Below are 26,317 nucleotides of genomic sequence, written 5' to 3'. Positions count from 1 at the left end.
GCGAGAGAGTCGTTTCCCTACAAAGTTGTCGAAAGAGAAAGAGAGAGAAAGTGGTTCCATACAAAGCTGTGGAGAGAGAGAGAGAGAGTGGGAGAGTGTCGTTCCCTTCAAAGCTGTGGAGAGAGAGAGACGTTCCCTACAAAACTGTCGAGAGAGAGAGAGAGAGACGTTCCCTACAAAGCTGTGGAGAGAGCGAGAGACGTTCCCTACAAAGCTGTGGAGAGAGAGAGTCATTCCCCACAAAGCTATAGACAGAGAGAGAGAGAGACACTAACCCTACAAAGCTGTTGAGAGAGAGAGAGAGAGAGAGACTAACCCTACAAAGCTGTGGAGAGAGCGAGAGAAAGTGTCGTTCCCTACAAAGCTGTGGAGAGAGCGAGAGAGTGGTTCTCTACAAAGCTTTGGAGAGAGAGAGAGAGAGAGAGAGAGAGAGAGCTGTGGAGAGAGAGAGAGTCGTTCCCTTCAAAGATGTGGAGAGAGAGAGTCGTTTCCCTACAAAGTTGTCGAGAGAGAGAGAGAGCGAGAGAGTCGTTTCCCTACAAAGCTGTAGAGAGAGAGAGACGTTCCCTACAAAGCTGTGGAGAGAGAGAAAGTCGTTCCCTTCAAAGATGTGGAGAGAGAGAGAGAGAGTCATTCCCTACACAGCTGTGGAGAGAGAGAGAGAGTCGTTCCCTACCAAGCTGTGGAGAGAGAGAGAGAGTCGTTCCATACAATGATGTGGAGAGAGAGAGAGAGTCGTTCCATACAAAGCTGTGGAGAAAGAGAGAGCGATAGAGTCGTTCCATACAAAGCTGTGGAGAGAGAGAGAGCGAGATAGTCGTTTCCTTAGAAAGCTGTCGAGAGAGAGAGAGAGAGAGAGCGAGAGAGAGAGAGAGTCGTTCCCTACAAAGCTGTGGAGAGAGAGAGACGTTCCCTAGAAAGCTGTCGAGAGTGAGAGTCATTCCCCACAAAGATGTAGAGAGAGAGAGTCGTTCACCACAATGCTGTGGAGAGAGAATCGTTCCCTACAAAGCTGTGGAGAGAGAGACGTTCCCTACAGAGCTGTGGAGAGAGAGACGTTCACTACAAAGCTGTGGAGAGAGAGACGTTCACTACAAAGCTGTGGAGAGAGAGACGTTCACTACAAAGCTGTGGAGAGAGAGACATTCACTACAAAGCTGTGGAGAGAGAGAGACGTTCCCTACAAAGCTGTGGAGAGAGAGAGACGTTCCCTACAAAGCTGTGGAGAGAGAGAGATAGAGAGAGAGAGACGTTCCCTACAAAGCTGTGGAGAGAGAGAGACGTTCCCTACAAAGCTGTGGAGAGAGAGAGACGTTCCCTACAAAGCTGTGGAGAGAGAGAGAGAGTTGTTCAATACTAAGCTGTCAAGAGAGAGAAAGAGAGATGTTCCCTACAAAGCTGTGGAGAGAGAGAGGGAGAGAGAGAGAGTCATTCCCTACAAAGCTGTTGAGAGAAAGAGTCGTTCCCTACAAAGCTGTAGAGAGAGAGAGAGAGAGAGTGAGTCGTTTCCTACAAAGCTGTGGAGAGAGAGAGAGTCATTCCCTACACAGCTGTGGAGAGAGAGAGAGCGAGAGAGTCGTTTCCCTACAAAGCTGTGGAGAGAGAGAGAGCGAGAGAGTCGTTTCCCTACAAAGCTGTGGAGAGAGAGAGAGAGAGAGAGTTGTTCCCAACAAAGCTGAGGAGAGAGAGAGAGAGTCGTTCTCTGCAAAGCTAAGGAGAGAGATAGAGTAGTTCCCTACAAAGCTGTGGAGAGAGTAGTTCCCTACAAAGCTGTGGAGCGAGAGAGAGAGAGTTGTTCCCTGCAAAGCTGTGGAGAGAGAGAGAGAGAGAGAGAGAGTCATTCCATAAAAAGCTGTGGAGAGAGAGAGAGAGAGAGCCGTTCCATACAAAGCTGTCGAGAGAGAGAGAGAGAGAGAGAGAGAGAGTCGTTCCCTACAAAGCTGTGGAGAGAGAGAGGGAGAGAGAGAGTCATTCCCTACAAAGCTGTGGAGAGAGACCAGAAAGAGTTGTTCAATACAAAGCTGTGGAGAGAGAGAGAAAGAGTTGTTCAACACAAAGCTGTGGAGAGAGAGAGAAAGAGTCGTTCCATACAAAGATGTGGAGAGAGAGAGAGAGTCGTTCAATACAAACCTGTGGAGAAAGAGAGAGAGAGAGTCGTTCCCTACAAAGCTGTGGAGAGAGAGAGAGACGTTCCCTACAAAGCTGAGGAGAGAGAGAGAGAGAGAGTCATTCCCCAGAAAGCTGTAGAGAGAGAGAGAGAGAGAGAGAGTGAGAGAAAGTCGTTCTCTACAAAGCTGTGGAGAGAAAGAGACGTTCCCTACAAAGCTGTGGAGAGAGAGAGAGACGTTCAATACAAAGCTTTGGAGATAGAAAGAGAGAGAGACGTTCTCTACAAAGCTGTCGAGAGAGAGAGAGTAGTTCCCTACAAAGCTGAGGAGAGAGAGAAAGAGTCATTCCCTACAAAGCTGTAGAGAGAGTCATTCCCTACAAAGCTGTGGAGAGAGACAGAGAGAGTCGTTCCATACAAATCTGTGGAGAGAGAGAGTTAGAGAGAGAGACGTTCCCTACAAAGCTGTGGAGAGAGAGAGACGTTCCCTAAAAAGCTGTGGAGAGAGAGTAATTTCCCAACAAAGCTGTCGAGAGAGAGAGAGAGTCGTTCCCTTCAAAGCTGTGGAGAGAGAGAGAGAGAGTCGTTCCCTTCAAAGCTGTGGAGAGAGAGATATATGAATTCCCTACAAAGCTGTGGAGAGAGAGAGAGAGAGAGAGTAATTCCCTGCACAGCTGTAGAGAGAGAGAGAGAGTCGTTCCCTTCAAAGCTGTGGAGAGAGAGAGAGAGAGTCATTCCCTACACAGCTGTGGAGAGAGAGAGAGAGTCGTTCCCTACCAAGCTGTGGAGAGACAGAGAGAGTCGTTCCATACAAAGATGTGGAGAGAGAGAGAGAGTCGTTCCATACAAAGCTGTGGAGAAAGAGAGAGCGATAGAGTCGTTCCATACAAAGCTGTGGAGAGAGAGAGAGCGAGATAGTCGTTTCCTTAGAAAGCTGTCGAGAGAGAGAGAGAGAGAGAGAGCGAGAGAGAGAGAGAGTCGTTCCCTACAAAGCTGTGGAGAGAGAGAGACGTTCCCTAGAAATCTGTCGAGAGTGAGAGTCATTCCCCACAAAGATGTAGAGAGAGAGAGTCGTTCCCCACAATGCTGTGGAGAGAGAATCGTTCCCTACAAAGCTGTGGAGAGAGAGACGTTCCCTACAGAGCTGTGGAGAGAGAGACGTTCACTACAAAGCTGTGGAGAGAGAGACGTTCACTACAAAGCTGTGGAGAGAGAGACCTTCACTACAAAGCTGTGGAGAGAGAGACATTCACTACAAAGCTGTGGAGAGAGAGAAAGACGTTCCCTACAAAGCTGTGGAGAGAGAGAGACGTTCCCTACAAAGCTGTGGAGAGAGAGAGATAGAGAGAGAGAGACGTTCCCTACAAAGCTGTGGAGAGAGAGAGACGTTCCCTACAAAGCTGTGGAGAGAGAGAGACGTTCCCTACAAAGCTGTGGAGAGAGAGAGACGTTCCCTAGAAAGCTGTCGAGAGTGAGAGTCATTCCCCACAAAGCTGTGGAGAGAGAGAAAGTCGTTCCCTTCAAAGATGTGGAGAGAGAGAGAGAGAGTCATTCCCTACACAGCTGTGGAGAGAGAGAGAGAGTCGTTCCCTACCAAGCTGTGGAGAGAGAGAGAGAGTCGTTCCATACAATGATGTGGAGAGAGAGAGTCGTTCCATACAAAGCTGTGGAGAAAGAGAGAGCGATAGAGTCGTTCCATACAAAGCTGTGGAGAGAGAGAGAGCGAGATAGTCGTTTCCTTAGAAAGCTGTCGAGAGAGAGAGAGAGAGAGAGAGCGAGAGAGAGAGAGAGTCGTTCCCTACAAAGCTGTGGAGAGAGAGAGACGTTCCCTAGAAAGCTGTCGAGAGTGAGAGTCATTCCCCACAAAGATGTAGAGAGAGAGAGTCGTTCCCCACAATGCTGTGGAGAGAGAATCGTTCCCTACAAAGCTGTGGAGAGAGAGACGTTCCCTACAGAGCTGTGGAGAGAGAGACGTTCACTACAAAGCTGTGGAGAGAGAGACGTTCACTACAAAGCTGTGGAGAGAGAGACGTTCACTACAAAGCTGTGGAGAGAGAGACATTCACTACAAAGCTGTGGAGAGAGAGAGAGACGTTCCCTACAAAGCTGTGGAGAGAGAGAGACGTTCCCTACAAAGCTGTGGAGAGAGAGAGATAGAGAGAGAGAGACGTTCCCTACAAAGCTGTGGAGAGAGAGAGACGTTCCCTACAAAGCTGTGGAGAGAGAGAGACGTTCCCTACAAAGCTGTGGAGAGAGAGAGACGTTCCCTACAAAGCTGTGGAGAGAGAGAGATAGAGAGACGTTCCCTACAAAGCTGTGGAGAGAGAGAGAGAGAGAGTTGTTCAATACAAAGCTGTCAAGAGAGAGAAAGAGAGATGTTCCCTACAAAGCTGTGGAGAGAGAGAGGGAGAGAGAGAGAGTCATTCCCTACAAAGCTGTTGAGAGAAAGAGTCGTTCCCTACAAAGCTGTAGAGAGAGAGAGAGAGAAAGAGCGAGTCGTTTCCTACAAAGCTGTGGAGAGAGAGAGAGTCATTCCCTACACAGCTGTGGAGAGAGAGAGAGTCGTTCCCTACAAAGCTGTGGAGAGAGAGAGAGCGAGAGAGTCATTTCCCTACAAAGCTGTGGAGAGAGAGAGAGCGAGAGAGTCGTTTCCCTACAAAGCTGTGGAGAGAGAGAGAGAGAGAGAGTTGTTCCCAACAAAGCTGAGGAGTGAGAGAGAGAGAGAGTCGTTCTCTGCAAAGCTAAGGAGAGAGATAGAGTAGTTCCCAACAAAGCTGTGGAGAGAGAGACGTTCCCTACAAAGCTGTCGAGAGAGAGAGAGCGAGAGAGTCATTCCCTACAAAGCTGTGGAGAGAGTGAGAGAGAGAGTAGTTCCCTACAAAGCTGTGGAGAGAGTAGTTCCCTACAAAGCTGTGGAGCGAGAGAGAGAGAGTTGTTCCCTGCAAAGCTGTGGAGAGAGAGAGAGAGAGAGAGAGAGAGTCATTCCATACAAAGCTGTGGAGAGAGAGAGAGAGAGAGCCGTTCCATACAAAGCTGTCGAGAGAGAGAGAGAGAGAGAGAGAGAGAGAGAGAGAGTCGTTCCCTACAAAGCTGTGGAGAGAGAGAGGGAGAGAGAGAGTCATTCCCTACAAAGCTGTGGAGAGAGACCAGAAAGAGTTGTTCAATACAAAGCTGTGGAGAGAGAGAGAAAGAGTTGTTCAATACAAAGCTGTGGAGAGAGAGAGAAAGAGTCGTTCAATACAAAGATGTGGAGAGAGAGAGAGAGTCGTTCAATACAAACCTGTGGAGAAAGAGAGAGAGAGAGTCGTTCCCTACAAAGCTGTGGAGAGAGAGAGAGACGTTCCCTACAAAGCTGAGGAGAGAGAGAGAGAGAGAGTCATTCCCCAGAAAGCTGTAGAGAGAGAGAGAGAGAGAGAGAGAGTGAGAGAAAGTCGTTCTCTACAAAGCTGTGGAGAGAAAGAGACGTTCCCTACAAAGCTGTGGAGAGAGAGAGAGACGTTCAATACAAAGCTTTGGAGATAGAAAGAGAGAGAGACGTTCTCTACAAAGCTGTCGAGAGAGAGAGAGTAGTTCCCTACAAAGCTGAGGAGAGAGAGAAAGAGTCATTCCCTACAAAGCTGTAGAGAGAGTCATTCCCTACAAAGCTGTGGAGAGAGACAGAGAGAGTCGTTCCATACAAATCTGTGGAGAGAGAGAGTTAGAGAGAGAGACGTTCCCTACAAAGCTGTGGAGAGAGAGAGACGTTCCCTAAAAAGCTGTGGAGAGAGAGTAATTTCCCAACAAAGTTGTCGAGAGAGAGAGAGAGTCGTTCCCTTCAAAGCTGTGGAGAGAGAGATATATGAATTCCCTACAAAGCTGTGGAGAGAGAGAGAGAGAGAGAGAGAGAGAGTAATTCCCTGCACAGCTGTAGAGAGAGAGAGAGAGTCGTTCCCTTCAAAGCTGTGGAGAGAGAGAGAGAGAGAGTCATTCCCTACACAGCTGTGGAGAGAGAGAGAGAGTCGTTCCCTACCAAGCTGTGGAGAGACAGAGAGAGTCGTTCCATACAAAGATGTGGAGAGAGAGAGAGAGTCGTTCCATACAAAGCTGTGGAGAAAGAGAGAGCGATAGAGTCGTTCCATACAAAGCTGTGGAGAGAGAGAGAGCGAGATAGTCGTTTCCTTAGAAAGCTGTCGAGAGAGAGAGAGAGAGCGAGAGAGTCGTTCCCTACAAAGCAGTGGAGAGAGAGAGACGTTCCCTACAAAGCTGTCGAGAGTGAGAGTCATTCCCCACAAAGCTGTAGAGAGAGAGAGTCGTTCCCCACAATGCTGTAGAGAGAGAATCGTTCCCTACAAAGCTGTGGAGAGAGAGACGTTCCCAACAGAGCTGTGGAGAGAGAGACGTTCACTACAAAGCTGTGGAGAAAGAGACGTTCACTACAAAGCTGTGGAGAGAGAGACGTTCACTACAAAGCTGTGGAGAGAGAGACGTTCACTACAAAGCTGTGGAGAGAGAGAGAGACGTTCCCTACAAAGCTGTGGAGAGAGAGAGACGTTCCCTACAAAGCTGTGGAGAGAGAGAGACGTTCCCTACAAAGCTGTGGAGAGAGAGAGAGTCGTTCCCTACAAAGCTGTGGAGAGAGAGAGGGAGAGAGAGAGTCATTCCCTACAAAGCTGTGGAGAGAGACCAGAAAGAGTTGTTCAATACAAAGCTGTGGAGAGAGAGAGAAAGAGTTGTTCAATACAAAGCTGTGGAGAGAGAGAGAAAGAGTCGTTCCATACAAAGATGTGGAGAGAGAGAGGTAGAAAATCGTCTACCTACAAAGCTGTGGAGAGAGAGAGAGACTAACCCTACAAAGCTGTGGAGAGAGAGACTAACCCTACAAAGCTATGGAGAGAGAGAGAGACTAACCCTACAAAGCTGTGGAGAGAGAGAGAGAGAGAGACTATCCCTACAAAGCTGTGGAGAGAGAGAGACTAACCCTACAAAGCTGTGGAGAGAGAGAGACTAACCCCACAAAGCTGTGGTGAGAGAGAGAGAGAGAGAGAGAGAGAGAGAGAGTTTGAGTTTTTATAAAACCTTTATTTTCTACTCAAGTGTTAACATAAAAAAAGACATACTGTCTTTTCAGAAATGAAACACCAAATGTAATTCCTAAAAAAAAGAAAAGAAATACACAAAAAATACTAAAAAAAAAAAAAAATACAAATTAAAAAACTAAAGAACATATACATTCAACTTATTTCTCCAACAAAAAATAGTTTCCCCTCCTCTACAAAACAAAGCGCTCCTTCGTATGCCCACTTCTCCTCAAACAATGGGAGATCTTTTACAGCTGAGTAGAACTCAAAATCCACTTTTATTCTTATTTTCACTAATCCTTTAAAAACACATCTTACATCCTGCCCATATCCCGTTTCTATCTTATGTTTCCTACTCAGAAAAATTGACATCTTTGCTTGTCCCAAAATAAAATTTAACAGTTGACATTTTCTTTTCTGTTGCTTTCTATATTGAAACCCCAAAATAAAAACAGTGTTATTGAAAATCTCCCCTACAGCTTTAAACAAAGACTCCAGCATCTCCAAGAGAGGTTTTATCCTCTCACACTCCGTAAAACAGTGAAAAATGGTTTCTCTTATATTACAAAAAGGACATCCATCTCCAACATCTGAATTAATAACAGATACAAAAGCATTAACTGCAATAATGCCATGCAAAACCCTCCATTGCATATCACCAGTACCCTTTTGTAACGGTGGCTTGTACAGTGCTCTCCATGCTGGCTTTACCTTGTCATCAATGCCCAATTTTACCCTCCATGGAGTGTCTTTTCTAGTTTTCAATTTATCTTTATTCAACACCTTGACACACCCCCTATATAAGTCTTTCCCATTCACCTCATCCAAACCCACCTCTTCCAACCCTCTCAAATCCAGTAATATCGCCTTTCTTTCTGACTCTGGGATATTTGGTGTAATCCCTAGTCTTGGAAATGAGACGTCTTCATCTTGTACCTTCTTCTTGTGGCTATGAAGCATATCCCACTCTTCTGCTGACAAAGCCTTCCTGCAGCTTCCCAGCAGTTGTCCTACCATCCTTTCCGACCTCACCCCCAAATGTTCAGCCACCCGTCATCCATCCATTAAGGCGGGCCCAGCCATGGCCATTAACTGTTTTAAGGTGATGATTTTGCCCTTCACCAGAATCTTGGGAAAATGTGGAACAGCTGCAGTTGTGCAATCATGTCTTGCCCCATACACCAGAGGTTCCTCCAACAGCCAATGCACTGACTCCGCTGAAGTTCGTCTGGACACCTTCATTATGCTCCACACCCTAAGAAGGCCTCTGTAAAACGGAGGTATTCCCTCCCTAGAAATCTGGCTACTATCAACCAAAAATAAAGCTTTCTTTAAACCTAATCCTCCAACCTGCTGTAATACAAGACCTGCCACCCCTCTCCAATCCACATTTTCCGGTCCATAAAGCAACCTTTGAATAAACTGAAACCGGAAAGCAGCAGCCCTACTAGCAAGATGTACAAGACCTTGTCCCCCCTCCTCTTTTGACAAATACAAAACACTTTGTGGAACCCAGTGATATTTATCCCAAAAGAAATCCACAATTATTGCCTGTATCTTAGCCAGAAGGCCAGATGGTGGTTCTAAAACTGACAACCGATGCCACAGTGCAGAGGCAATCACATTGTTAACTATAATAGTGCGCCCCCTATATGACATACGAGATAGCAACCAACGCCATTTCCTTATCCTCCCTTCCACCATTTCAACCACCCCAATCCAATTTTTTTCCATAGTCCCCTCATCTCCCAGGTACACTCCAAGATACTTAAAACCTCCCTTACACCATTCTAGCCCCCCTGGCAAAGCCATGATCCCTCCAGACCATTCTCCAATCTGTAAAGCACAACTCTTTTCCCAATTTACCTTTGCAGAGGATATTCCCCTAAAACGATCAACCATTAGACTCAAACTATCCACCTCCGCTTGATTTTTCACTAAAACAACTACATCATCAGCATAGGCTGAGAGACGAATAGGAGGAATATCCTTTGAAAGGTACACCCCCTCAATGCGACTTCTAATGCTATTTAGTAGTGGCTCTATAGCAATGGCATATAACATTCCCGACAAAGAACATCCCTGCCTAATACCTCTACACACTTTAAAAGGAGCACTCAAACCACCGTTAACTTTCAATACACTTTCAATGTCACCATATATCACCTCTATCATGGCAATAAAACCAGAGCTGAACCCAAACGCCTCCAAAGTGTGCCATAAATATTGATGTTCAACTCGGTCAAATGCCTTTTCCTGATCAATTGAAATTAGACCAGCATCCAACCCAATAGCCCTCGAGACGTCCAAAAAATCACGAATCAGAGAAATGTTATCCCCTATCTGCCTGCCAGGAACACAGTAGGACTGGTCCGTATGTATGATTTGCCCCATCACCTCACTCAACCTGTTGGACAAAGCCTTTGACAGGATCTTATAATCAGTGCACAATAAAGCCACCGGCCTCCAGTTCTTCACCTCCCTAGGGTCACCCTTTTTGGGAAGTAGGGTGAGGACAGCCCTTCTGCAGCTTATTGGTAGTAACCCTCCGGTAAAACTATCATTAACTACTGCTAGCCAATCCTCTCCCAACATAGCCCAAAAAGACTTAAAAAAATCAACGGGAAGCCCATCAATGCCTGGTGCCCTTCCATTTTCCATGCCTTTTAATGCAGTGTATAACTCCTGCAAAGACAATGGTTGCTCAAGCTCAACCTGAGCTTCTGCAGCCACCTGTGGGAGTCCATCAAGGAACTGCTGTGTCACTTTTTTATCCTCTTTGTACTCACACTTGTAGAGCTCAGCATAGAACTCTACTGCCCTCTTTCTAATTTCACTAGGTCTAGTGAGCTCTTGTCCAACAGCTGATTTGAGACAATGAATAATTTTTCTTTGTCCATTCTTTTTCTCTAAACCAAAGAAAAATTTGGATGAGGCATCCATTTCAGAGATTCCCTGAAACTTACTTCTCACCAATGCCCCCTGTGCTCTGATACCCAGCAGGTCTGCCAATGCAGCTTTTTTCCTCTTGAGGGCCTGAGTGTGGCCTCGATCTCCTGTGGTCTCAACCAACGTCATGAGTTCCACTATTTCAGTCTCTAGGGCTTTCATTGATGTGGTGATATCCTTGGTGACATTCCTCGTGTATTGCATTTTACATTTTACATTTTAGTCATTTAGCAGACGCTCTTATCCAGAGCGACTTACAAATTGGTGCATTCACCTATAATATCCAGTGGAACAACCACTTTACAATAGTGCATCTAAATCTTTTAAGGGGGGGGGGTTAGAAGGATTACCTTATCCTATCCCAGGTATTCCTTGAAGAGGTGGGGTTTCAGGTGTCTCCGGAAGGTGGTGATTGACTCCGCTGTCCTGGCGTCGTGAGGGAGCTTGTTCCACCATTGGGGTGCCAGAGCAGCGAACAGTTTTGACTGGGCTGAGCGGGAACTGTGCTTCCTCAGAGGTAGGGAGGCGAGCAGGCCAGAGGTGGATGAACGGAGTGCCCTTGTTTGGGTGTAGGGCCTGATCAGAGCCTGAAGGTACGGAGGTGCCGTTCCCCTCACAGCTCCGTAGGCAAGCACCATGGTCTTGTAGCGGATGCGAGCTTCGACTGGAAGCCAGTGGAGAGAGCGGAGGAGCGGGGTGACGTGAGAGAACTTGGGAAGGTTGAACACCAGACGGGCTGCGGCGTTCTGGATGAGTTGTAGGGGTTTAATGGCACAGGCAGGGAGCCCAGCCAACAGCGAGTTGCAGTAATCCAGACGGGAGATGACAAGTGCCTGGATTAGGACCTGCGCCGCTTCCTGTGTGAGGCAGGGTCGTACTCTGCGAATGTTGTAGAGCATGAACCTACAGGATCGGGTCACCGCCTTGATGTTGGTGGAGAACGACAGGGTGTTGTCCAGGGTCACGCCAAGGCTCTTAGCACTCTGGGAGGAGGACACAAGGGAGTTGTCAACCGTGATGGCGAGATCATGGAACGGGCAGTCCTTCCCCGGGAGGAAGAGCAGCTCCGTCTTGCCGAGGTTCAGCTTGAGGTGGTGATCCGTCATCCACACTGATATGTCTGCCAGACATGCAGAGATGCGATTCGCCACCTGGTTGTCAGAAGGGGGAAAGGAGAAGATTAATTGTGTGTCATCTGCATAGCAATGATATGAGAGACCATGTGAGGATATGACAGAGCCAAGTGACTTGGTGTATAGCGAGAATAGGAGTGGGCCAAGAACAGAGCCCTGGGGGACACCAGTGGTGAGAGCACGTGGTGCGGAGACAGATTCTCGCCACGCCACCTGGTAGGAGCGACCTGTCAGGTAGGACGCAATCCAAGCGTGCGCGGTGCCAGAGATGCCCAGCTCGGAGAGGGTGGAGAGGAGGATCTGATGGTTCACGGTATCAAAGGCAGCAGATAGGTCTAGAAGGATGAGAGCAGAGGAGCGAGAGTTAGCTTTAGCAGTGCGGAGAGCCTCCGTGACACAGAGAAGAGCAGTCTCAGTTGAATGCCCAGTCTTGAAACCTGACTGATTAGGATCAAGAAGGTAATTCTGAGAGAGATAGCAAGAGAGCTGGCCAAGCACGGCGCGTTCAAGAGTTTTGGAGAGAAAGGAAAGAAGGGATACTGGCCTGTAGTTGTTGACATCGGAGGGATCGAGTGTAGGTTTTTTCAGAAGGGGTGCAACTCTCGCTCTCTTGAAGACGGAAGGGACGTAGCCAGCGGTCAAGGATGCGTTGATGAGCGAGGTGAGGTAGGGGAGAAGGTCTCCGGAAATGGTCTGGAGAAGAGAGGAGGGGATAGGGTCAAGTGGGCAGGTTGTTGGGCGGCCGGCCGTCACAAGACGCGAGATTTCATCTGGAGAGAGAGGGGAGAAAGAGGTCAAAGCACAGGGTAGGGCAGTGTGAGCAGGACCAGCAGTGTCGTTTGACTTAGCAAACGAGGATCGGATGTCGTCAACCTTCTTTTCAAAATGGTTGACGAAGTCATCCGCAGAGAGGGAGGAGGGGGGGGGGGAGGGGGAGGAGGATTCAGGAGGGAGGAGAAGGTAGCAAAGAGCTTCCTAGGGTTAGAGGCAGATGCTTGGAGTTTAGAGTGGTAGAAAGTGGCTTTAGCAGCAGAGACAGAAGAGGAAAATGTAGAGAGGAGGGAGTGAAAGGATGCCAGGTCCGCAGGGAGGCGAGTTTTCCTCCATTTCCGCTCGGCTGCCCGGAGCCCTGTTCTGTGAGCTCGCAGTGAGTCGTCGAGCCACGGAGCAGGAGGGGAGGACCGAGCCGGCCTGGAGGATAGGGGACAGAGGAGATCAAAGGATGCAGAGAGGGAGGTGAGGAGGGTTGAGGAGGCAGAATCAGGAGATAGGTTGGAGAAGGTTTGAGCAGAGGGAAGAGATGATAGGATGGAAGAGGAGAGAGTAGCGGGAGAGAGAGAGCGAAGGTTGGGACGGCGCAATACCATCCGAGTAGGGGGAGAGTGAGAAGTGTTGGATGAGAGCGAGAGGGAAAAGGATACAAGGTAGTGGTCGGAGACTTGGAGGGGAGTTGCAATGAGATTAGTGGAAGAACAGCATCTAGTAAAGATGAGGTCAAGCGTATTGCCTGCCTTGTGAGTAGGGGGGGAAGGTGAGAGGGTGAGGTCGAAGGAGGAGAGGAGTGGAAAGAAGGAGGCAGAGAGGAATGAGTCGAAGGTAGACGTGGGGAGGTTAAAGTCACCCAGAACTGTGAGAGGTGAGCCATCCTCAGGAAAGGAACTTATCAAGGCGTCAAGCTCATTGATGAACTCTCCAAGGGAACCTGGAGGGCGATAAATGATAAGGATGTTAAGCTTGAAAGGGCTGGTAACTGTGACAGCATGGAATTCAAATGAGGAGATAGACAGATGGGTCAGGGGAGAAAGAGAGAATGTCCACTTGGGAGAGATGAGGATTCCAGTGCCACCACCCCGCTGGCTCGATGCTCTAGGGGTATGCGAGAACACGTAGTCAGACGAGGAGAGAGCAGTAGGAGTAGCAGTGTTATCTGTGGTGATCCATGTTTCCGTCAGCGCCAGGAAGTCTAGGGACTGGAGGGTAGCATAGGCTGAGATGAACTCAGCCTTGTTGGCCGCAGACCGGCAGTTCCAGAGGCTGCCGGAGACCTGGAACACCACGTGGGTCGTGCGCGCTGGGACCACCAGGTTAGAGTGGCAGCGGCCACGCGGTGTGGAGCGTTTGTATGGCCTGTGCAGAGGAGAGAGAACAGGGATAGGCAGACACATAGTAGACAAGCTACAGAAGAGGCTACGCTAATGCAAATGAGATTGGAGTGACAAGTGGACTACACGTCTCGAATGTTCAGGAAGTTAAGCTTACGTTGCAAAAATGTTATTGACTAAAATGATACAGTACTGCTGGCTGGTGGAGTAGGCTAGCTAGCAGTGGCTGCGTTGTTGACTTTGAACGTGTAGCTGGCTAGGTAACCTCGGTAGTTTCAGTACTACACCTTGTCATGATACAAAGCAACTTTGTAGCTAGCTAGCTAACATAACACTAATCAAGACGTTCCTTGTAGTGTATTTAGTTTCAACAATGCTGCTCGTCGGTAATAGTTGGCTAGGTTAGGAAAAATGGCGTCGCGGGGGACGGAAATAGCTGGCTAGCTAACCTCGATGGATTTTCCCTATATCCCACCACTGTTGAAGGGATACAAAACTGGCCTTTTGAGACCTCCACCTCTCCCACAAAAAACTAAAACATTTCCTGAAGTGAGCATCACTCAATAAAGTTATATTAAAATGCCAGTATGCGCTTTTAGGTTTTACATCGTTAATGAACACCACCTCTGTTACTAAACAATGATCAGAAAATCCCACTGGGGTTATCACACTTGATTTACAGACCTGAGATTGATGCTCAAAACAATAAAACCTATCTAACCTGGCCATAGAGATGGTGTTCTCTCTCACATGCACCCAGGTATACTGCCTTGTGCCTCCATGTTGACTCCGCCAAATATCACACAGTTCATTTGTTACAATGAGACGTTTTAAAAAAGTCCTTGAGGCTATATGAGGTTCTTTGTGATTTCTATCTAAATCACTGACTGTGCAGTTAAAATCCCCAGCAATAAATAAATAATCTTCATTGTTACATTTCTCAATGGTATTTGATAATGTCTCTAAAAAGCATACCCTCTCAACTGCCACCACTGGGGCATATACATTTATCAGACACATAGTGATGTTTTGATACCTTACTCTAACTTTTAATAACCTCCCCTCAACTACCTCTTCAACCTCATATGACAAAGGCAAAAACCCTTTTGAGAACAAGATGGCCACACCCCCACTTTTTGAGTTTTTATGACTACACACCACTGTCCCCCCCCACTCCTGTTGCCACATAACTTCATTTTCCAAATTACTATGCGTTTCTTGTAGAAAAATTATGTCACTTCCCTTTCCCCTAATTAACTCATACACTATGGCTCTTTTTTTAACGTCTCTTGCCCCATTTACGTTTAAAGAAGAAATCTTAAAACTGCTCATGGATGAAAAAAAATACAGAGGAAGACCCAGAAACCACATCTCTTTACATACTTAAAGCTGCGATTGAACTCTTTCATTTTCTTTAGAATTTACATCACTTATCACTCTCGTGACCACTTTCTTGAGTCTAGCAATTTCAGGGCTTGTCAAACCTCCCCCTGTTATTTTTGACATCAGAAACTTTGCTGATTCAATAAACAATTCACTTTCAGGGAAAAAAATCTGTTACATTGTAATCCTGCATATATTTCTTCCCTTTTGTCAACTTCAGAAATTGACGTACCTTCTCAATCCCATACCTCCCTTCCACCCCATTTATCTCACTATTTTGTTGTGACGCGTCAGATGACTCACTCTCGCTATCCTCCCCAGAAGAAAACTCCATCTCTACAACCTGTTTATCTTCAAGTGAATTATTAATCTCTACCTTCCTCTTGGAATTAGACCCTTCACCACCCCTTACATTCTTCCTCTTACTCCTCGGTACTTTGAAAACAGCTGCTTCCTTTTCCATTATTTCAATCTCCTCTTGACCTCCAATTTCATTTTCCAGCACCACCTCAGCGACGGCAGTCGCAATCTCACCGACTGTTTCCCCTCCCTCTTTGTTCTGATCTACCACAATTACCCCCGTATCCACAATGCCTTCCTCTCCTACTTTTCCTACCACATCTGCCCACCTTTTCCCTTCCCCTGCACCCTTAGCATGTTCATCCCTTCGCGGTGGTGCGTTAGCTGCACCGGCACTAGAGCTGCTACCGGGCTCTGCGTGCTCATTCTCGGGACAATTACGCACCAAATGCCCCTCTCTTCCACAGCCAAAGCATCTCATTGATTCAGTAGAAGCGTAGAAGACATAATCAAATCCATCAATCTTAAAACTGAATGCTAAATTCAGTTCATCAGTGTCCTTTTTTAAAATCATATGCACTTGTCTCCTATGAGACACGACATGTTTCAGCAACGGAGATTTGCATCCAAAAAGAACCTTCTTAATTGTTGATACAATTTGACCATGACGAGATAACTCTCGCTCCAACACTTCATCTCTAACAAATGGTGGCACGTTAGAAAGTATAACTTTCTTTGCCGGATTCATAAGCGGAAATACCGGCGTCTGTGTCTCCCGCAACACAACACCACTCTCAACTATCGTATTCACCTTTTCAATGGAATCTAAGAATATCACTACAGCGCTATTCATCCTTGAGGCTGATTTGATACTATCACACCCAATGATAGCACCCACTGCCAAGCTACATTCTTCCACTGAACACCCGGCAGCAGCAGGAATCTTTACTCCATGTCGCCGACTAAGTTTTTCAAACTCCAAACTTCCGCGAGTGGCCATTGCAACCAGCCCCACCCGCTGGTTGTGCCCTCGCGAAAACCAACCTCAACAATCCCACCACCCCTATACGTGCTTAGTGATATTTAGACAAGATACCCTTAAAACAACTAAACTAATCAACACACACACACACATATATATATATATATATATATATATATATATATATATATATATATATATACACACCAAAACCCAATAGAGTGAAGATAATTCCAGTCGCTCTCACAATCACTCCTGCTTCACGGCTCACTCCCAGCATGCACTCCAACGAGAGAGAGAGAGAGAGAGAGAGAGAGAGAGAGAGAGACTAACCCTACAAAGCAGTGGAGAGAGAGAGAGACTAACCCTACAAAGCTGTGGAGAGAGAGAGAGAGAGAGACTAACCCTACAAAGCTGTGGAGAGAGAGAGAGACTATTCCTACAAATCTGTGGAGAGAGAGAGAGAGACACTAACCCTACAAAGCTGTGGAGAGAGAGAGAGAGAGACACTAACCCTACAAAGCTGTGGAGAGTGAGAGAGAGAGAGAGACTAACCCTACAAAGCTGTGGAGAGAGCGAGAGAAAGTGTCGTTCCCTACAAAGCTGTGGAGAGAGCGAGAGAGTGGTTCCATACAAAGCTTTGGAGGAGAGAGAGAGAGAGAGAGAGAGAGAGAGAGAGAGAGCTGTGGAGAGAGAGTCGTTCCCTTCAAAGATGTGGAGAGCGAGAGAGTCGTTTCCCTACAAAGCTGTAGAGAGAGAGAGACGTTCCCTACAAAGCTGTGGAGAGAGAGAGTCATTTCCCCACAAAGCTGTCGAGAGAGAGAGAGTCGTTCCCTTCAAAGCTGTGGAGAGAGAGAGAGAGAGTCATTCCCTACACAGCTGTGGAGAGAGAGAGAGTCGTTCCCTACCAAGCTGTGGAGAGAGAGAGAGAGAGTCGTTCCATACAAAGATGTGGAGAGAGAGAGAGAGTCGTTCCATACAAAGCTGTGGAGAAAGAGAGAGCGATAGAGTCCTTCCATACAAAGCTGTGGAGAAAGAGAGAGCAATAGAGTCGTTTCCTTAGAAAGCTGTCGAGAGAGAGAGAGAGAGAGAGAGAGAGAGAGAGAGAGAGAGGGCGAGAGAGAGAGAGAGTCGTTCCCTACAAAGCTGTGGAGAGAGAGAGACGTTCCCTACAAAGCTGTCGAGAGTGAGAGTCATTCCCCACAAAGCTGTAGAGAGAGAGTCGTTCCCCACAATGCTGTAGAGAGAGAATCGTTCCCTACAAAGCTGTGGAGAGAGAGACGTTCCCTACAGAGCTGTGGAGAGAGAGACGTTCACTACAAAGCTGTGGAGAGAGAGACGTTCACTACAAAGCTGTGGAGAGAGAGACGTTCACTACAAAGCTGTGGAGAGAGAGACGTTCCCTACAAAGCTGTGGAGAGAGAGAGACATTCCCTACAAAGCTGTGGAGAGAGAGAGACGTTCCCTACAAAGCTGTGGAGAGAGAGAGAGAGAGAGACGTTCCCTACAAAGCTGTGGAGAGAGAGAGAGACGTACCCTACAAAGCTGTGGAGAGAGAGAGAGACGTTCCCTACAAAGCTGTGGAGAGAGAGAGAGAGTTGTTCAATAAAAAGCTGTCAAGAGAGAGAAAGAGAGATGTTCCCTACAAAGCTGTGGAGAGAGAGAGGGAGAGAGAGAGAGTCATTCCCTACAAAGCTGTCGAGAGAGAAAAAGTCGTTCCCTACAAAGCTGTAGAGAGAGAGAGAGATTGAGAGAGAGAGTCGTTTCCTACAAAGCTGTGGAGAGAGAGAGAGTCATTCCCTACACAGCTGTGGAGAGAGAGAGAGAGTCGTTCCCTACAAAGCTGTGGAGACAGAGAGAGCGAGAGAGTCGTTTCCCTACAAAGCTGTGGAGAGAGAGAGAGCGAGAGAGTCATTTCCCTACAAAACTGTGGAGAGAGAGAGAAAGAGAGTCGTTTCCATACAAAGCTGTGGAGAGAGATAGAGAGAGCGAGAGAGTCATTTCCCTACAAAGCTGTGGAGAGAGAGAGAGAGAGAGAGAGTTGTTCCCAACAAAGCTGAAAGCTGAGGAGAGAGAGAGAGAGAGAGAGTCGTTCTCTGCAAAGCTAAGGAGAGAGATAGAGTAGTTCCCAACAAAGCTGTGGAGAGAGAGACATTCCCTACAAAGCTGTAGAGAGAGAGAGTCATTCCCTACAAAGCTGTGGAGAGAGAGAGAGAGATTGGTTCCCTACAAAGCTGTTGAGAGAGAGAGAGCGAGAGAGTCATTCCCTACAAAGCTGTGGAGAGAGTGAGAGAGAGAGTAGTTCCCTACAAAGCTGTGGAGCGAGAGAGAGAGAGTTGTTCCCTGCAAAGCTGTGGAGAGAGAGAGAGAGAGAGAGAGAGTCGTTCCATACAAAGCTGTGGAGAGAGAGAGAGAGAGAGTCGTTCCATACAAAGCTGTCGAGAGAGAGAGAGAGAGAGAGAGAGAGAGAGAGTCGTTCCCTACAAAGCTGTGGAGAGAGAGAGGGAGAGAGAGAGTCATTCCCTACAAAGCTGTGGAGAGAGACCAGAGTTGTTCAATACAAAGCTGTGGAGAGAGAGAGAAAGAGTTGTTCAATACAAAGCTGTGGAGAGAGAGAGAAAGAGTCGTTCCATACAAAGATGTGGAGAGAGAGAGAGAGTCGTTCCATACAAACCTGTGGAGAAAGAGAGAGAGAGAGTCGTTCCCTACAAAGCTGTGGAGAGAGAGAGATACGTTCCCTACAAAGCTGAGGAGAGAGAGAGAAAGAGAGTCATTCCCCACAAAGCTGTTGAGAGAGAGAGAGAGAGTGGGAGAGTGTCGTCCCTTCAAAGCTGTGGAGAGAGAGAGACGTTCCCTACAAAACTGTCGAGAGAGAGAGAGAGAGACGTTCCCTACAAAGCTGTGGAGAGAGCGAGAGACGTTCCCTACAAAGCTGTGGAGAGAGAGAGTCATTCCCCACAAAGCTGTAGAGAGAGAGAGAGACATTCCATACAAAGCTTTGGAGAGAGAAAGAGAGAGAGACGTTCTCTACAAAGCTGTCGAGAGAGAGAGAGTAGTTCCCTACAAAGCTGTGGAGAGAGACAGAGAGAGTCGTTCCATACAAATCTGTGGAGAGAGAGAGTTAGAGAGAGAGACGTTCCCTACAAAGCTGTGGAGAGAGAAAGACGTTCCCTAAAAAGCTGTGGAGAGAGAGTAATTTCCCTACAAAGCTGTCGAGAGAGAGAGAGAGTCGTTCCTTTCAAAGCTGTGGAGAGAGAGAGAGAGAGTCGTTCCCTTCAAAGCTGTGGAGAGAGAGATATATGAATTCCCTACAAAGCTGTGGAGAGAGAGAGAGAGAGAGAGAGAGTAATTCCCTGCACAGCTGTAGAGAGAGAGAGAGAGTTGTTCCCTACAAAGCTGTGGAGAGAGAGAGTCGTTCCATGCAAAGATGTGGAGAGAGAGAGAGAGAGAGAGTCGTTCCTTACAAAGATGTCGAGAGTGAGAGAGTCGTTTCCCAACAAAGCTGTCGAGAAAGAGCGAGAGAGTCATTCCCTACAAAGCTATGGAGAGAGAGAGAGCGAGAGAGTCGTTTCCTTACAAAGCTGTCGAGAGAGAGAGAGAGAGAGTCATTCCCTTCAAAGCTGTGGAGAGAGAGAGACGTTCCCTACAAAGCTGAGGAGAGAGAGAGAGAGAGAGAGAGAGAGAAAGGGTCATTCCCCACAAAGCTGTAGAGAGAGAGAGAGTGGGAGAGAGAGTCGTTCCCTACAAAGCTGTGGAGAGAGAGAGACGTTCCCTACAAAGATGTTGAGAGAGAAAGTGAAAGAGAGAGTCGTTCCCTACAAAGATGAGGAGAGAGAGAGAGAGAGAGAGAGAGAGTCGTTCCCCACAAAGCTGTAGAGAGATAGAGAGACGTTCCCTACAAAGCTGTGGAGAGAGAGAGAGATACGTTCTCTACAAAGCTGAGGAGAGAGAGAGAGTCGTTCCATACAAAGCTGTAGAGAGAGAGAGTGAGAGAGAGAATGAGAGTCATTCCCCACAAAGCTGTGGAGAGAGAGATAGAGAGACACTAACCCCACAAAGCTGTTGAGAGAGAGAGAGAGAGAGAGACTAACCCTACAAAGCTGTGGAGAGAGCGAGAGAAAGTGTCGTTCCCTACAAAGCTGTGGAGAGAGCGAGAGAGTGGTTCTCTACAAAGCATTGGAGAGAGAGAGAGAGAGAGAGAGAGAGAGAGAGAGAGCTGTGGAGAGAGAGAGAGTCGTTCCCTTCAAAGATGTGGAGAGAGAGAGTCGTTTCCCTACAAAGTTGTCGAGAGAGAGAGAGAGCGAGAGAGTCGTTTCCCTACAAAGCTGTAGAGAGAGAGAGACGTTCCCTACAAAGCTGTGGAGAGAGAGAGTCATTTCCCTACAAAGCTGTCGAGAGAGAGAAAGTCGTTCCCTTCAAAGATGTGGAGAGAGAGAGAGAGTCATTCCCTACACAGCTGTGGAGAGAGAGAGAGAGTCGTTCCCTACCAAGCTGTGGAGAGAGAGAGAGAGTCGTTCCATACAAAGATGTGGAGAGAGAGAGAGAGTCGTTCCATACAAAGCTGTGGAGAAAGAGAGAGCGATAGAGTCGTTCCATACAAAGCTGTGGAGAGAGAGAGAGCGAGAGAGAGAGAGAGTCGTTCCCTACAAAGCTGTGGAGAGAGAGAGACGTTCCCTAGAAAGCTGTCGAGAGTGAGAGTCATTCCCCACAAAGCTGTAGAGAGAGAGAGTCGTTCCCCACAATGCTGTGGAGAGAGAATCGTTCCCTACAAAGCTGTGGAGAGAGAGACGTTCCTTACAGAGCTGTGGAGAGAGAGACGTTCACTACAAAGCTGTGGAGAGAGAGACGTTCACTACAAAGCTGTGGAGAGAGAGACGTTCACTACAAAGCTGTGGAGAGAGAGACATTCACTACAAAGCTGTGGAGAGAGAGAGAGACGTTCCCTACAAAGCTGTGGAGAGAGAGAGACGTTCCCTACAAAGCTGTGGAGAGAGAGAGATAGAGAGACGTTCCCTACAAAGCTGTGGAGAGAGAGAGAGAGAGAGTTGTTCAATACAAAGCTGTCAAGAGAGAGAAAGAGAGATGTTCCCTACAAAGCTGTGGAGAGAGAGAGGGAGAGAGAGAGAGTCATTCCCTACAAAGCTGTTGAGAGAAAGAGTCGTTCCCTACAAAGCTGTAGAGAGAGAGAGAGAGAAAGAGCGAGTCGTTTCCTACAAAGCTGTGGAGAGAGAGAGAGTCATTCCCTACACAGCTGTGGAGAGAGAGAGTCGTTCCCTACAAAGCTGTGGAGAGAGAGAGAGCGAGAGAGTCATTTCCCTACAAAGCTGTGGAGAGAGAGAGAGCGAGAGAGTCGTTTCCCTACAAAGCTGTGGAGAGAGAGAGAGAGAGAGAGTTGTTCCCAACAAAGCTGAGGAGTGAGAGAGAGAGAGAGTCGTTCTCTGCAAAGCTAAGGAGAGAGATAGAGTAGTTCCCAACAAAGCTGTGGAGAGAGAGACGTTCCCTACAAAGCTGTCGAGAGAGAGAGAGCGAGAGAGTCATTCCCTACAAAGCTGTGGAGAGAGTGAGAGAGAGAGTAGTTCCCTACAAAGCTGTGGAGAGAGTAGTTCCCTACAAAGCTGTGGAGCGAGAGAGAGAGAGTTGTTCCCTGCAAAGCTGTGGAGAGAGAGAGAGAGAGAGAGAGAGAGTCATTCCATACAAAGCTGTGGAGAGAGAGAGAGAGAGAGCCGTTCCATACAAAGCTGTCGAGAGAGAGAGAGAGAGAGAGAGAGAGAGAGAGAGAGTCGTTCCCTACAAAGCTGTGGAGAGAGAGAGGGAGAGAGAGAGTCATTCCCTACAAAGCTGTGGAGAGAGACCAGAAAGAGTTGTTCAATACAAAGCTGTGGAGAGAGAGAGAAAGAGTTGTTCAATACAAAGCTGTGGAGAGAGAGAGAAAGAGTCGTTCAATACAAAGATGTGGAGAGAGAGAGAGAGTCGTTCAATACAAACCTGTGGAGAAAGAGAGAGAGAGAGTCGTTCCCTACAAAGCTGTGGAGAGAGAGAGAGACGTTCCCTACAAAGCTGAGGAGAGAGAGAGAGAGAGAGTCATTCCCCAGAAAGCTGTAGAGAGAGAGAGAGAGAGAGAGAGAGAGAGTGAGAGAAAGTCGTTCTCTACAAAGCTGTGGAGAGAAAGAGACGTTCCCTACAAAGCTGTGGAGAGAGAGAGAGACGTTCAATACAAAGCTTTGGAGATAGAAAGAGAGAGAGACGTTCTCTACAAAGCTGTCGAGAGAGAGAGAGTAGTTCCCTACAAAGCTGAGGAGAGAGAGAAAGAGTCATTCCCTACAAAGCTGTAGAGAGAGTCATTCCCTACAAAGCTGTGGAGAGAGACAGAGAGAGTCGTTCCATACAAATCTGTGGAGAGAGAGAGTTAGAGAGAGAGACGTTCCCTACAAAGCTGTGGAGAGAGAGAGACGTTCCCTAAAAAGCTGTGGAGAGAGAGTAATTTCCCAACAAAGTTGTCGAGAGAGAGAGAGAGTCGTTCCCTTCAAAGCTGTGGAGAGAGAGATATATGAATTCCCTACAAAGCTGTGGAGAGAGAGAGAGAGAGAGAGAGAGTAATTCCCTGCACAGCTGTAGAGAGAGAGAGAGAGTCGTTCCCTTCAAAGCTGTGGAGAGAGAGAGAGAGAGAGTCATTCCCTACACAGCTGTGGAGAGAGAGAGAGAGTCGTTCCCTACCAAGCTGTGGAGAGACAGAGAGAGTCGTTCCATACAAAGATGTGGAGAGAGAGAGAGAGTCGTTCCATACAAAGCTGTGGAGAAAGAGAGAGCGATAGAGTCGTTCCATACAAAGCTGTGGAGAGAGAGAGAGCGAGATAGTCGTTTCCTTAGAAAGCTGTCGAGAGAGAGAGAGAGAGCGAGAGAGTCGTTCCCTACAAAGCAGTGGAGAGAGAGAGACGTTCCCTACAAAGCTGTCGAGAGTGAGAGTCATTCCCCACAAAGCTGTAGAGAGAGAGAGTCGTTCCCCACAATGCTGTAGAGAGAGAATCGTTCCCTACAAAGCTGTGGAGAGAGAGACGTTCCCAACAGAGCTGTGGAGAGAGAGACGTTCACTACAAAGCTGTGGAGAAAGAGACGTTCACTACAAAGCTGTGGAGAGAGAGACGTTCACTACAAAGCTGTGGAGAGAGAGACGTTCACTACAAAGCTGTGGAGAGAGAGAGAGACGTTCCCTACAAAGCTGTGGAGAGAGAGAGACGTTCCCTACAAAGCTGTGGAGAGAGAGAGACGTTCCCTACAAAGCTGTGGAGAGAGAGAGAGTCGTTCCCTACAAAGCTGTGGAGAGAGAGAGGGAGAGAGAGAGTCATTCCCTACAAAGCTGTGGAGAGAGACCAGAAAGAGTTGTTCAATACAAAGCTGTGGAGAGAGAGAGAAAGAGTTGTTCAATACAAAGCTGTGGAGAGAGAGAGAAAGAGTCGTTCCATACAAAGATGTGGAGAGAGAGAGGTAGAAAATCGTCTACCTACAAAGCTGTGGAGAGAGAGAGAGACTAACCCTACAAAGCTGTGGAGAGAGAGACTAACCCTACAAAGCTATGGAGAGAGAGAGAGACTAACCCTACAAAGCTGTGGAGAGAGAGAGACTAACCCCACAAAGCTGTGGTGAGAGAGAGAGAGAGAGAGAGAGAGAGAGAGTTTGAGTTTTTATAAAACCTTTATTTTCTACTCAAGTGTTAACATAAAAAAAGACATACTGTCTTTTCAGAAATGAAACACCAAATGTAATTCCTAAAAAAAAGAAAAGAAATACACAAAAAATACAAAAAAAAAAAAAAAATACAAATTAAAAAACTAAAGAACATATACATTCAACTTATTTCTCCAACAAAAAATAGTTTCCCCTCCTCTACAAAACAAAGCGCTCCTTCGTATGCCCACTTCTCCTCAAACAATGGGAGATCTTTTACAGCTGAGTAGAACTCAAAATCCACTTTTATTCTTATTTTCACTAATCCTTTAAAAACACATCTTACATTCTGCCCATATCCCGTTTCTATCTTATGTTTCCTACTCAGAAAAATTGACATCTTTGCTTGTCCCAAAATAAAATTTAACAGTTGACATTTTCTTTTCTGTTGCTTTCTATATTGAAACCCCAAAATAAAAACAGTGTTATTGAAAATCTCCCCTACAGCTTTAAACAAAGACTCCAGCATCTCCAAGAGAGGTTTTATCCTCTCACACTCCGTAAAACAGTGAAAAATGGTTTCTCTTATATTACAAAAAGGACATCCATCTCCAACATCTGAATTAATAACAGATACAAAAGCATTAACTGCAATAATGCCATGCAAAACCCTCCATTGCATATCACCAGTACCCTTTTGTAACGGTGGCTTGTACAGTGCTCTCCATGCTGGCTTTACCTTGTCATCAATGCCCAATTTTACCCTCCATGGAGTGTCTTTTCTAGTTTTCAATTTATCTTTATTCAACACCTTGACACACCCCCTATATAAGTCTTTCCCATTCACCTCATCCAAACCCACCTCTTCCAACCCTCTCAAATCCAGTAATATCGCCTTTCTTTCTGACTCTGGGATATTTGGTGTAATCCCTAGTCTTGGAAATGAGACGTCTTCATCTTGTACCTTCTTCTTGTGGCTATGAAGCATATCCCACTCTTCTGCTGACAAAGCCTTCCTGCAGCTTCCCAGCAGTTGTCCTACCATCCTTTCCGACCTCACCCCCAAATGTTCAGCCACCCGTCATCCATCCATTAAGGCGGGCCCAGCCATGGCCATTAACTGTTTTAAGGTGATGATTTTGCCCTTCACCAGAATCTTGGGAAAATGTGGAACAGCTGCAGTTGTGCAATCATGTCTTGCCCCATACACCAGAGGTTCCTCCAACAGCCAATGCACTGACTCCGCTGAAGTTCGTCTGGACACCTTCATTATGCTCCACACCCTAAGAAGGCCTCTGTAAAACGGAGGTATTCCCTCCCTAGAAATCTGGCTACTATCAACCAAAAATAAAGCTTTCTTTAAACCTAATCCTCCAACCTGCTGTAATACAAGACCTGCCACCCCTCTCCAATCCACATTTTCCGGTCCATAAAGCAACCTTTGAATAAACTGAAACCGGAAAGCAGCAGCCCTACTAGCAAGATGTACAAGACCTTGTCCCCCCTCCTCTTTTGACAAATACAAAACACTTTGTGGAACCCAGTGATATTTATCCCAAAAGAAATCCACAATTATTGCCTGTATCTTAGCCAGAAGGCCAGATGGTGGTTCTAAAACTGACAACCGATGCCACAGTGCAGAGGCAATCACATTGTTAACTATAATAGTGCGCCCCCTATATGACATACGAGATAGCAACCAACGCCATTTCCTTATCCTCCCTTCCACCATTTCAACCACCCCAATCCAATTTTTTTCCATAGTCCCCTCATCTCCCAGGTACACTCCAAGATACTTAAAACCTCCCTTACACCATTCTAGCCCCCCTGGCAAAGCCATGATCCCTCCAGACCATTCTCCAATCTGTAAAGCACAACTCTTTTCCCAATTTACCTTTGCAGAGGATATTCCCCTAAAACGATCAACCATTAGACTCAAACTATCCACCTCCGCTTGATTTTTCACTAAAACAACTACATCATCAGCATAGGCTGAGAGACGAATAGGAGGAATATCCTTTGAAAGGTACACCCCCTCAATGCGACTTCTAATGCTATTTAGTAGTGGCTCTATAGCAATGGCATATAACATTCCCGACAAAGAACATCCCTGCCTAATACCTCTACACACTTTAAAAGGAGCACTCAAACCACCGTTAACTTTCAATACACTTTCAATGTCACCATATATCACCTCTATCATGGCAATAAAACCAGAGCTGAACCCAAACGCCTCCAAAGTGTGCCATAAATATTGATGTTCAACTCGGTCAAATGCCTTTTCCTGATCAATTGAAATTAGACCAGCATCCAACCCAATAGCCCTCGAGACGTCCAAAAAATCACGAATCAGAGAAATGTTATCCCCTATCTGCCTGCCAGGAACACAGTAGGACTGGTCCGTATGTATGATTTGCCCCATCACCTCACTCAACCTGTTGGACAAAGCCTTTGACAGGATCTTATAATCAGTGCACAATAAAGCCACCGGCCTCCAGTTCTTCACCTCCCTAGGGTCACCCTTTTTGGGAAGTAGGGTGAGGACAGCCCTTCTGCAGCTTATTGGTAGTAACCCTCCGGTAAAACTATCATTAACTACTGCTAGCCAATCCTCTCCCAACATAGCCCAAAAAGACTTAAAA

Source organism: Salmo salar, chromosome 09, assembly GCF_965601325.2.
Source record: "Salmo salar chromosome 09, fSalSal1, whole genome shotgun sequence".
Taxonomy (NCBI): domain Eukaryota; kingdom Metazoa; phylum Chordata; class Actinopteri; order Salmoniformes; family Salmonidae; genus Salmo; species Salmo salar.
Note: the sequence above shows the minus strand (reverse complement) of the source record.